The sequence below is a fragment of the Leuciscus leuciscus genome (assembly GCF_965113295.1).
Source record: "Leuciscus leuciscus genome assembly, chromosome: 21".
Classification (NCBI taxonomy): Eukaryota; Metazoa; Chordata; class Actinopteri; order Cypriniformes; family Leuciscidae; genus Leuciscus; species Leuciscus leuciscus.
In genome coordinates, this window is record NC_138745.1 from 10,561,213 (window position 1) to 10,573,163 (window position 11,951).

Consider the following 11,951-nt stretch of genomic DNA (forward strand, 5'->3'; position numbering starts at 1 on the left):
AACAGTCAAGGTAAAGGTCCGTGAAAGTGATTTTGTGCCGCTTTGGGATGGCATCACAAGGTGCCGTTCACTTGCAGAACACAAGCTTCTGGAGGGCAAAAAGGTCACATAAGTCCAAGTCCCCAAAGGGAGTTCATCTCTCCAACAGAAAACATTTGCCTCAAACACATTTCTCAGATCAGGATTCATTCAATCTGATGCATGTGTAACGGAGGTCAGCTAGTAGTCGCTGTGCGAATAAACCTCACTCCTCTGATCACAATAGGTGCTCTAGCGACAGACGCTAGGGGCTGCAGTCTGTAGCCTCCTTGTTAGAGCACCTGACTCTCACGCCCGAGACCCGCATAGAGCGGGGCGAGTAGGACCCGGGTGGAGGGGTTACACATGTCTCCCAACATCAATCCATGCATCCCTCATCTGCTCCTCGGGAAGGGCAGGATGTATGATATCATACTGATGTTAGCATCGTATGACTATCAGTTGAGGTCATCTGTAAATATTGACATATTAAAGCAATGAAGGCATTTATTAGATCAGTGGTTCTCCTCTCGTTTGGTTTCAAAACTCATATTTAACATTGGATATTTATTGTTTGCCTTTGGTGAACATACCAGATGGGTATTTCACAAAGATGCATTCATGCATTCAAACAACAGCTAGATAAAACATATAATTAAAAAAGAATGGTACCTTAAAATACATTTGAAGACCTCCGATACAAAAGCCTCTAAAAGCCACCATGTCGAGCCTCAGCCCATTCAGAAATATCGGTACTTAGGTAGAAACCTATACATATGAGCCTGATAAAAATGTAATATTAAAGAAAACTTTAGATGGACTCTGGACAAAAACATGGCACTCGTGACACCAAACAGTAATGTTCCAAATGCCTGCCTAATGAATGTTCAAGTAGAAGGAATAGTTTACCAAAAATGAAAAATTTTAAACTTATGTTGTTCAAAACCTCTTTGACTTTTAGAAAAATATATTTTGAAGAGGGTTGGTATTTAAAGAGTTTTGGTCACCATTGACGTTCATTGTATGGACAACACAGACATTTTTCAAAATATCTTTTTTTAAAGTGTATGTGTCTAATTGAACCAGTCATCTAAATACATTTTAGGTTACAGTGCCTTTTTCTATGCACTTTTTGCCATTTTTTTAAATAATTTCTTAGTACCCCCTGAGATTTTAAGGTAATATTTTAATTATTTAACATTACATTGACATGTTTATGGTTCTCTGATATTGGTTAACGGTCACATGACATGCAAGTAAACAGATAAATATATTATAAAAATATATTTATATATATAATATATATATAAATAATATATTGTTGTAAAAACTGTTGTAAATTAAGGAGGGAACAGGAGACGTAACGTCGATGTGACGACGTAATTGGGATCACTTCAGGGAGCCCTATCAACTTCGAGTGTCTACAGAACGAGCCAATGAACGTTGGCATGTGTGAATCGCGTCACGCGCCCCTCCCCGCAGTGCGGGTATAAACAGGAAGCAGGCACACGCACATATAATTTTTCGCTGAGGAGCCGAGATAGGGACGGCCATACAACGATGGTCAGCAACAGTGGCGACGGGACGTAACGTCTCCCGTTCCCTCCTTAAGGGAACGAGGGTTACATTAGTAACCGAGACGTTCCCTTTCAGTCGCTCACGTTCAACGTAACGTCGACGTGACGACGCAATTGGGATCCCTTGGAAAGCGCCATGGTTGCTGCCACAACCAGCGCCCTACGTAAGACTCTCAGACCCCCAACTGGCTGGGGTGGAAGGCCTGCATAGAGGGAGTTCAATTGCTGTTCCATTATACCCCACACAGTGGAACTCTTGGATAACACTGGGAAAGCGTGCCTTTCCTGGGGAGAGGGACGCTGCAGAAGCCACATCCTGCCCGAAGGGAGGTACCATGTGGAGAATACACATATGGACTGGCCGGTTAGGGGCAGTGCAACATATGGAATGTCACTGGGGTGGCTCCAGCCTGAAAAGGTGGAGACAACACCGGACAGTGACGGCAGAGTGGACTCTGCCAAGGGAAAGACACAGGCTCACCGCAGGGAGCTGATCGTGGAAGAATCTGCATATGGGATCACCTCAGGGATCACCACATATGGAACCCAGCCTAGTACAAGTTACACGTAGCATACGAGCACTAGGCCTGGCGTCGGACGCTCTGCAACGTCCGACTGCCGAAGGAGTGCGGAGGAACTCTACAGGGTTCGCCTGAGTGGGGAACTCGAATGGAGCAAAAAGTGCACGTATCCGTTCCAGTGGAAGGGAGTGGCGCAGCAAGCCGATACTAGAGCGGGAACTTCGGTGTTACCGGCTGGTAGAAGCGAGCACACAGGAAGAAACCAGCTCAACACGCAGGCTATAAAACCTAGCGAACGTGTTAGATGTCGCCCAGCCTGCAGCTCTACAGATGTCTGTCAGCGAGGTGCCGTGTGCCAGCGCCCAGGAAGAAGCGACACCCCTAGTGGAGTGGGCTCTCAACCCGGGCGGGCAGGGCACGCCTTGAGCTTCGTAAGCCAAGGCGATGGCATCCACTATCCAGTGGGCCATCCTCTGCTTGGAGACAGCCTTTCCCTTCTGCTGGCCTCTGTAACAGACGAAGAGCTGATCTGAGGTCCTGAGGCTTTGTGTTAGGTCAACGTACAGACGCAGAGTGCGAATGGGACAGAGAAAAGCCAGGGCTGGGTCTGCCTCCTCCGAAGGCAGCGCTTGCAGGTTCACTACCTGGTCCCGGAAGGGAGTGGTAGGAACCTTGGGCAGGTATCCGGGCCAGGGTCTCAGGATCACATGGGAGTTAGCCGGGCCGAATTCTAGGCATGATTCGTCGACCGAAAATGCATGCAGGTCCCCTACCCTCTTGATAGAGGCCAATGCAACCAGGAGTACTATACAGGACAGAATTTTTAACTCCGCTGACTGAAAAGGTTCAAAGGGTGGTCTCTGAAGTGCCGAAAGGACTAGAGACAAATCCCAAGAGGGTATAGAGAGCGGGCGAGGCGGATTTAGTCTCCTCGCCCCCCTCAGGAACCTGACGATCAGGTCGTGCTTTCCCAGCGATTTACCTTCAACTGCATCGTGATGTGCGGCAATAGCAGCAACATACACTTTAAAGGTGGAGGGAGACAGCCTTCGCTGCAACCCTTCTTGCAGGAAGGAAAGCACGACTCTGATCGAGCAAGATTGGGGGTTCTCCTGGTGAGAAGAAAACCACTCGACAGGTTCCACAACGCATAGAGGCGCCTCTTAGAGGGGGCTCTAGCGGAAGTGATGGTGTCAACTACCGCTCGGGTAGGTCACATAGAACCTCCGCGTCCCATCCAGGGACCAGACACAGAGTTTCCAGAGGTCTGGACGTGGGTGCCATAGGGTGCCCCGTCTCTGAGGCCAATACGGCGCAACTAGCAAGACCTGCTCCTCGTCCACCCTGACTTTGCACAAGATCTGTGCAAGAAGGCTTACTGGGGGAATCACATACTTGCGTAGGCCCCAGGGCCAGCTGTGTACCAGAGCGTCCGTGCCGAGGGTCTCCTCGCTCAGGGAATAGAACAACTGGCAATGAGACGTGTCCGGGGCGGCAAACAGATCTACCTATGCGGTCCTGAAAATCAGCTGGACCACCTGGGGATGGAGTCGCCATTCTCTCGGTAGCACCTACTGCCGTGAGAGCTCTTCGGCTTCACGGTTGAGCAGGCCCGGAATGTAAACAGCACGAAGCGATCTCAGATGCTTCTGACTCCAGAGGAGGAGATGGCGGGCGAGTTGTGACATGCGGCGGGAGCATAGACCACCTTGGCGGTTGATGTACGCAACGGTCGCAGTGCTGTCCGTACGGACCACTACATGCTTGCCTAGTAGCAGCGTTTTGAAGCTGCTTGAGGCAGTTAATTTGCCAATGCAGTTGAGGCCCCGTCCACAGACCTGAAGCTGCATGCCCGTTGTACGTGGAGACGACATAATGCCTGGACACTTGTTCTAGGGGAACAACTGCCCGCAGGAACGAAGGGTCCGACCACAAGCTGGCGACAGTGCGAGGTCACTTGGACCCGGCACGAGCCGCTCTGCCACGCCCATCTCGGGACTCGATCATGGAGCCAGTGTTGGAGCGGCCTCATATGAAGCAATCCGAGCGGCGTTAACGCGGCTGCAGATGCCATATGCCCCAGGAGCCTCTGAAACAGTTTCAGTGGTGCCGCTGTTCTGCGTCTGAGCGAGCTCACACAGTTCAACACTGACTGGACGCGGGCCTCGGTGAGGCGCACTGTCATGTTGATCGAGTGTAACTCCATACCAAGAAAAGAGATCCTCTGCCAGGGGGTGAGTTTACTCTTTTCCCCCTTGACTTAAAGCCTGGCTGAGGTGGCTGAGCACCATGTCCCTGTGTTCGCACAATTGGTCTCTCGACTGGGCCAGGATAAGCCAGTCGTCGAGGTAGTTGAGGATACGAACACCACGCTCGCACATAGGAGCAATGGCCGCCTCCGAGACTTTCGTGAAGACACGGGGCGACAGGGCCAGCCCGAAGGGTAAGACTTTGTACTGATATGCCCATCCCTCGAACGCTAAGCGAAGAAACGGTCTGTGTCGTGGGAGAATCAAGACATGAAAGTACAACGTCCTTCAGGTCGATCGCTGCAAACCAATCTTGGGGACGGATGCACTTGAAAATGCGTTTCTGTGTAAGCATCTTGAACACAGCCTGTGAAGGGAGCGGTTCAGGACATGCAGGTCCAAGATTGGCCGTAACCCACCACCTTTCTTAGGTACAATGAAGTACAGGGGCCAGTGGCAGAGCAGAAACAAAAGGAAACAAAATATTCTCCGACCGGCCCTCCACCGGGGGAAGGAGCGGCGCCTTCGCCACCTCCTGAAGAGCAGTCTGATCCACCTCTGGGTCCCCCGTCTCAGGGTCGTCTTCACCTGCGCTTGCCTCCTGGTTTGGCAGGGGGCCTGGACGGGCGGGGTTGTCTTCCTGCAGCTTGCTCCACGCTGAGCCTTAGGTGGTTGCTGCTGCTGGGGCTTAGCGGAAGCGGAGGACGCCGCAGGAGGTCGACCTCGGCGACGAGCAGACAAAGACTCTGCGGCCGGCGGACGGGTGGGGGCAGCAGCGGTCCGCTGGGGCAGGATGTGTCGAATTGCCTCCGTCTACTTCTGGGCGGCCGAGAACTGTTGGGCAAAGCTCTCAACCGCATCGCCGAATAACCCAACCTGGAACAGAGGGGCATCCAGGAACCGATATTTATCGGTGTCCCTCATATCGGCCAGTTTGAGCCAAAGGTGGCACTCCTGGCTCACCAAGGTGGACATCGCCTGACTGATGGAACCGCCTGGATGGCGAGGTCAGTTGCTGCACGGAGCTCCCGGAGGAGCTCTGGGTCAGAACCGCCCTTGTGCATGTCCATGAGCACCTGGGCCTGGTGGACCTGCAGGAGCGCCATGGCATGCAGGGCGGAAGCAGCCTGTCCACAGGCCTTGTAAGCCTTCGCCGTGAGACCAGACGAAAACTTACAGGCCTCTGACCGGAGGCGTGGATTCCTCGCCAGGAGGAAGCGGACGCCGGACACAATTGCATCGCGACAGCACGCTCCACCGGGCAGGAGATCCACATACCCCTTGACTGCTCAGCCGTCGAGGGTGGTGAGGAGGGAGGTGCCAGCAGGCCGCAGTCTGGCACTATACGGTGTTGACCACGACCTGGTGAGCTCCTCGTGCACTTCCGAGAAGAAAGGCACCAGGGCGGCCCGAGAAACCAATCATCCTGCCGAAAAGGTTCAGGACGTGGTGGAGGGTTCCACTCAAGCCCGACCTTCTCGGCAGCCCGGGAAAGCATAGCTGCCAACTCTGGATCGGACTCGGGCAACGCTACACTCCCCGAAGGGGGCAAAGCAGCCGAATCTTCATCTCCAGAGGAGCGAAGCTCAAGCTCGCGGCCACTCGCTGATCGCGACGTCACACCAACACTGAAGAGAGGGAGTCTTGAAAGAGTCTCCAACACAGTAGTAGTCTGTAGATTTCTGGTGACGAACAGAAGCTCGGCTCCGAAGTGAACGACGATATGTGTGTGCGCCCACTTCCTGTTTATACCCGCGCTGCGGGGCGACGCGATTCACGCACGCACGCCAACGTTCAATGGCTCGTTCTGTAGACACTTGAAGTTGATAGGGCTCCCTGAAGTGATCCCGATTACGTCGTCACGTCAACCTTACGTCGAACGTGAGTGACTGAAAGGGAACTTGAAATTTTCATTCAACTTTTATTTCGGCGGAATACTGGTGAAATGCTTAGCAAATGTGAAATAAAGTGCATAAAGAAAAACTTAGTGCACAATGCATTCCCAAAATACATGGTAAACTCACTTTAAAAAGATAGAGTTTGTGAAAAGCAGCATTTACTATAATCAAGGCGCTCTGAGACACTGAAAACTGCATTCATTTAATGTTGCTCTTCCACACAGTAGACTATATACTTATTTAATTAAATTGCAGCTTTTGATTTGATAATCAATCTATGCTATACTGCAATTTCAGTTTTATTTCAATTACTTTTGCAGCCTCTTTTATTTATTTTTGTTATTTGCTTTTTGTATACCTTTAACCATTATACATTTTTGGTATAGGATCTTTGCCAAGTTTTTTGCTTGAATCCACAATATAAAACACACGCACGCACGCACACATTCATATTCACCTGGCTTGGCTTGTGCCATCTGTCAACCTCCTGATTCCTGAAACGTGACTTTACGGAGGGATTATCTCTTCAGGCAGACGAGCGCTGCCCGATCTCACAGTGCCAGCTCAGATACTCACCACCCTTCTCATGTCTCAATCTGACCCTCAGTCATGCTCATACAGATGCCACTCCTGAAGCCAGGAGCCTCCTCTGTCCTCACTATATCTGCTTGTGTCAGCTCTGTACCAACATCCATGCCAGTCCGTGTGGTGGTCATTTCTGCATTCGCCTTAATCCAGAGAGTATGTTCAGATGCCAGCTCCTCTAGACACTAATCTGTGATCTCATGTGTGAAGGGCGTTCAATTCACTGCCTGGGTAAACTGTGTAGAACATGCTCTCATCAAATTTCACTGAAAAAAAAATCTAAAGTAGGAAATAAGAAATTATATTTTACACAGTAGTGACATTTTGGAAGGAAAATCTGCTTAAAGGAGTAGTTCACTTTAAAATGAAACTTTGCCCATGATTTACTCACCCTCAAGCCATTCCATGTGTATATGACTTGTGTTATATTACAGTTTTTTCTAAATGCTTACACACAATGTCTGAAACTATGGCTCCATTTCTTGAAAATCTACACTCAAAACCACAAAACACACAAACAACATGCAAAACATCAGACATCTCTTGCAAAAGCATACACTTTTTTAACTCTTCCAAAAATCCTGTTTTTGCGTAGTAACTCTACACACAAACATCAAATGATTAGCCAAATACACACAAAACTACCAAAATGTAAAACACTGTTATCTTGTGTCTTTTGCTTGTTCAGTGTGCAGTGGAGTTTGTTATAGCACTTCCCTGTACATGTATGCACAAATACACTGTATGTAAACAATTGATGAATTTTACAGTTATTGAACTGAACTGAATCAACACTGAACTTGAGCTGAATAATGACACTATTGGCTTGTTAGAGCTGCTTTACAGCAGAATTTGAATTTGTTACTATTGTGAATCTGCTGCGAAACAATCTGTATTGTAGCTTGTATGCATATTCCATATGTACAGTATACAGTATATACACACATTGAATAGGCATACAAGCCAAGTCAGAAAGTCAGCTTTATTTCTAAAGCGCTTTGTGTGTGTGTGTGTGTGTGTGTGTGGGCGCGTGCATGTGTGTGTGTATGTATGTATGTATGTATATGTATATACATATACTTCACGGGTTCACACTTACATACAATTAGAGGGAGTAAAGTTTAATGTGTATTTGCCGTGCTGTCCGGGGGGAGGGCTGAATCCAGAGTACTCCCCCCGTATGTAAATGGTTAGGTCTAGAAGTATGGAGAAGGGGTGGTGGAGGGATGCTGCTAAACTGTCAACGAATTGAGGTGAGACTACTGAATATATATATCGTTGAATGCTGAGTGCTCTCCGCTCGTGTTAATTATCTGAACGTGCTCCTCCCGAACTTTGTTAATAAAAAAATAAAAAAACTATATATATATATATGAAGAGTTCAGATGCAAAAGCCTCTAAGTGCCATCTGAAATTTTCTTCTAGATTGATCATTTTTATCAAGCTCGTATATTTAAGTTCAGTTATTTCACTTAAATGGCAATGGAAATTACCTATTAATTGTCATTTAAGTGAAATTACTGAACTTAAATATATACGAGCTTGATAAAATGATTATTCTAGAAGAAAATTTTAGATGCCACTTAGAGGCTTTTGCATCTGAACTCTTCAAATAAATATATATATATATATATAAATATATATATATATATATATATATATATATATATATATATATATATATATATATATATATATATATATACACACACACTGTAACGGTGGCCCTTGAGAGCCACCAGAGGGCACTCCACATCAGACACTCACGTTCACTCTCAGACTACATTTCCCATACTCACTGCCCGGACTCATCTCTGATCACTCATCACAGTCACCTGTACCACATTATCACTGATTGCATTCACCTGTGTCCCATCACCCTGTTAGTCTCAGTCTATTTATACCATGTTCATTCATTCACTCACTGTGAAGTCTTGTTTAAGTGTTACACTGCAATTCTGAGCGGTTTCCCTGGTCTTTTGGTTTATTTGGGTCTCAAATCCGGTGGTGGCCAAAGAGGCGGCAGCACCGCCACAACCTTGTAAACAGCGAAGGCGGAGGACTATCGCAGAGTCTACCGTTCCCACCATCAGTCCTGCCATGGCCAAGAGGGCTGTCTTCACCTTCTACGCATTGGCCGTTCTGCAGGCATGGAAAAAGCACATGGGTTCTCCCGAGCCAGAGACCGTTCACGTCCCGTCTGTTGATCCAGAGACTATTCACGTTACGTCTGCCGAGCCTGTGTCTTCAGACAAGATGGCCGCCACAGAGATTGTTCACGTCAGTCCTGCCGAGCCAGAGCCAGAGCTTCACGTCAGTCCTGCCGAGCCAGAGCCAGAGCTTCACGTCAGTCCTGCCGAGCCAGAGCCAGAGCTTCACGTCAGTCCTGCCGAGCCAGAGCCAGAGCTTCACGTCCGTCCTGCCCAGCCAGAGCCAGAGCTTCACGTCAGTCCTGTCCAGCCAGAGCCAGAGACTGTGTACACCACGTCTTCCACACCTGTGTCTTCGGACAAGACGACCGACTCCACGCCTTGTCTTCGGACAAGATGGCCGCCGCCGAGCCTGTGTCTTCGGACAAGAGGATTGTCTCGGAGCTGCCCACCATCAGTCCTGCCACGGCCAGGAGGGCTGTCTTTCTCCTTTACGCAGTGGCGGTATTGCATGCGTGGAAGAGACACAGCAAGTCTGCCGATCCAGAGACTGTCCACGTCACGTCTGCCGATCCAGAGACTGTCCACGTCACGTCTGCCGATCCAGAGACTGTCCACGTCACGTCTGCCGATCCAGAGACTGTTCCTGTGCCGGAGGCTGTACCCATCAGCCCTGCCACGGCCCAGAGGGCTGTCTTCACCTTTTATTTGGTTGCTGTCTGGCGTGCCTGGGCTGCACACACTACCAAGATGGCAGCCTTCAGTCCGGTTGGAACCCCGGACACTGTGCTGAAGCCGGAGTTTGTTTATATTCCTGAAGTGTCCGTATCTGTTCATGAGCCAATGGTGTCTGTTCCTGAGCCGGTGGTGTCTTTTCCTGTTCCTGAGCCGGTGGTGTCTGCTCCTGAGCCGGTGGTGTCTGTTCCTGTTCCTGAGCCGGTGGTGTCTTTTCCTGTTCCTGAGCCGGTGGTGTCTGCTCCTGAGCCGGTGGTGTCTGTTCCTGTTCCTGAGCCGGTGGTGTCTGTTCCAGCGCCTGAGCCGGTGGTGTCTGTTCCAGCGCCTGAGCCGGTGGTGTCTGTTCCAGCGCCTGAGCCGGTGGTGTCTGTTCCAGCGCCTGAGCCGGTGGTGTCTGTTCCAGCGCCATGGCCGCCCGAGGGGTCGTCTCCGCCGTGGCCGCCCGAGGGAAAGTCTCCGCCGTGGCCGCCCGAGGGAAAGTCTCCGCCGTGGCCGCCCGAGGGAAAGTCTCCGCCGTGGCCGCCCGAGGGAAAGTCTCCGCCGTGGCCGCCCGAGGGGTCGTCTCCGCCGTGGCCGCCCGAGGGGTCGTCTCCGCCGTGGCCGCCCGAGGGAAAGTCTCCGCCGTGGCCGCCCGAGGGAAAGTCTCCGCCGTGGCCGCCCGAGGGAAAGTCTCCGCCGTGGCCGCCCGAGGGAAAGTCTCCGCCGTGGCCGCCCTAGGGAAAGTCTCCGCCGTGGCCGCCCTAGGGAAAGTCTCCGCCGTGGCCGCCCTAGGGAAAGTCTCCGCCGTGGCCGCCCTAGGGAAAGTCTCCGCCGTGGCCGCCCGAGGGAAAGTCTCCGCCGTGGCCCGTGGCCGCCCGAGGGAAAGTCTCCGCCGTGGCCGCCCGAGGGAAAGTCTCCGCCGTGGCCCGTGGCCGCCCGAGGGAAAGTCTCCGCCGTGGCCGCCCGAGGGAAAGTCTCCGCCGTGGCCGCCCGATGGACTGTCTGCTCTGCCCTGGCCGCCCGAGGGAAAGTCTCCGCCCTGGCCGCCCGAGGGTCGTCTCCGCCGCCCTGGCCGCATGAAGGGTCGTCTGCTCCGCCCTGGTCGCCTGAAGGATCGTCTGCTCCGCCCTGGCCACCTGAAGGGTCGCCTGCACTGCCTGCTCCGCCCTGGTCACCTGCACTGCCTGCGTCGCCACAGTCTCCAGGTCCTCTTCCGCTCCACGGGCCTGGCCCTCCATCCCGCCCCCGGGTCCGCCTCCGCTCCACCACCCTCCTGGACAATTTAGGAGCGTCTGGAATCCGCTCCTTAAAGGGGGGGCTATGTAACGCTCACCAGCTGGAGTGCCCTTGAGAGCCACCAGAGGGCACTCCACATCAGACATTCACGTTCACTCTCAGACTACATTTCCCATACTCACTGCCCGGACTCATCTCTGATCACTCATCACAGTCACCTGTACCTCATTATCACTGATTGCATTCACCTGTGTCCCATCACCCTGTTAGTCTGTCTATTTATACCATGTTCATTCATTCACTCACCGCGAAGTCTTGTTTAAGTGTTACACTGCAATTCTGAGCGTTTTCCCTGGTTTCTAGTCTTTTGGTTTATTTGGATTTCTTGCCCTGTTCCCTGGATTACTCTTTTGCCTCTGGTCCCTGCCTGTTTTGTTTGTTTCTTTGTTGGTTTGTTTGGACTGCCTACCTGTGTTTTGACCCATTGCCTGTTTACTGGATACGCCTCTGGATTACCCACAATAAAGCTGCATTTGGATCTTAACCCTCGTGTCTCAGAGCGGTTTGTAACACACATACATACTTATTTGTATATATATATATATATATACACTTGGATTCGACTTAAGTGTAAAGTGCAACTTATTAGAGTAATGTGACGTACTGCTGATATTTACGCTACGCCATGACGCACTACACTACTTCTGACGTCACAAGTTGCGTAAGTTGCACTTTATACAAAAGTAGACTGCGTATGTCCGTTTGGCCAGAAGCTATAATTTTACTTTGTAACGTGTTAAATATATTTTTCTTACACAAACTCATCGCTTTGCTTCAGAAGGCCTTTATTAACCCCCGGAGCCGTGTGGAGTTCTTTTATAATGGATGGATGCACTTTTTTGAGCTTCAATCTGATGGTTGCAATGGTTGCAATCTACTGCCATTATAAAGCTTGGAAGTGTCAGGGAGTTTATTAATATAACTCCGATTGTATTCGTCTGAA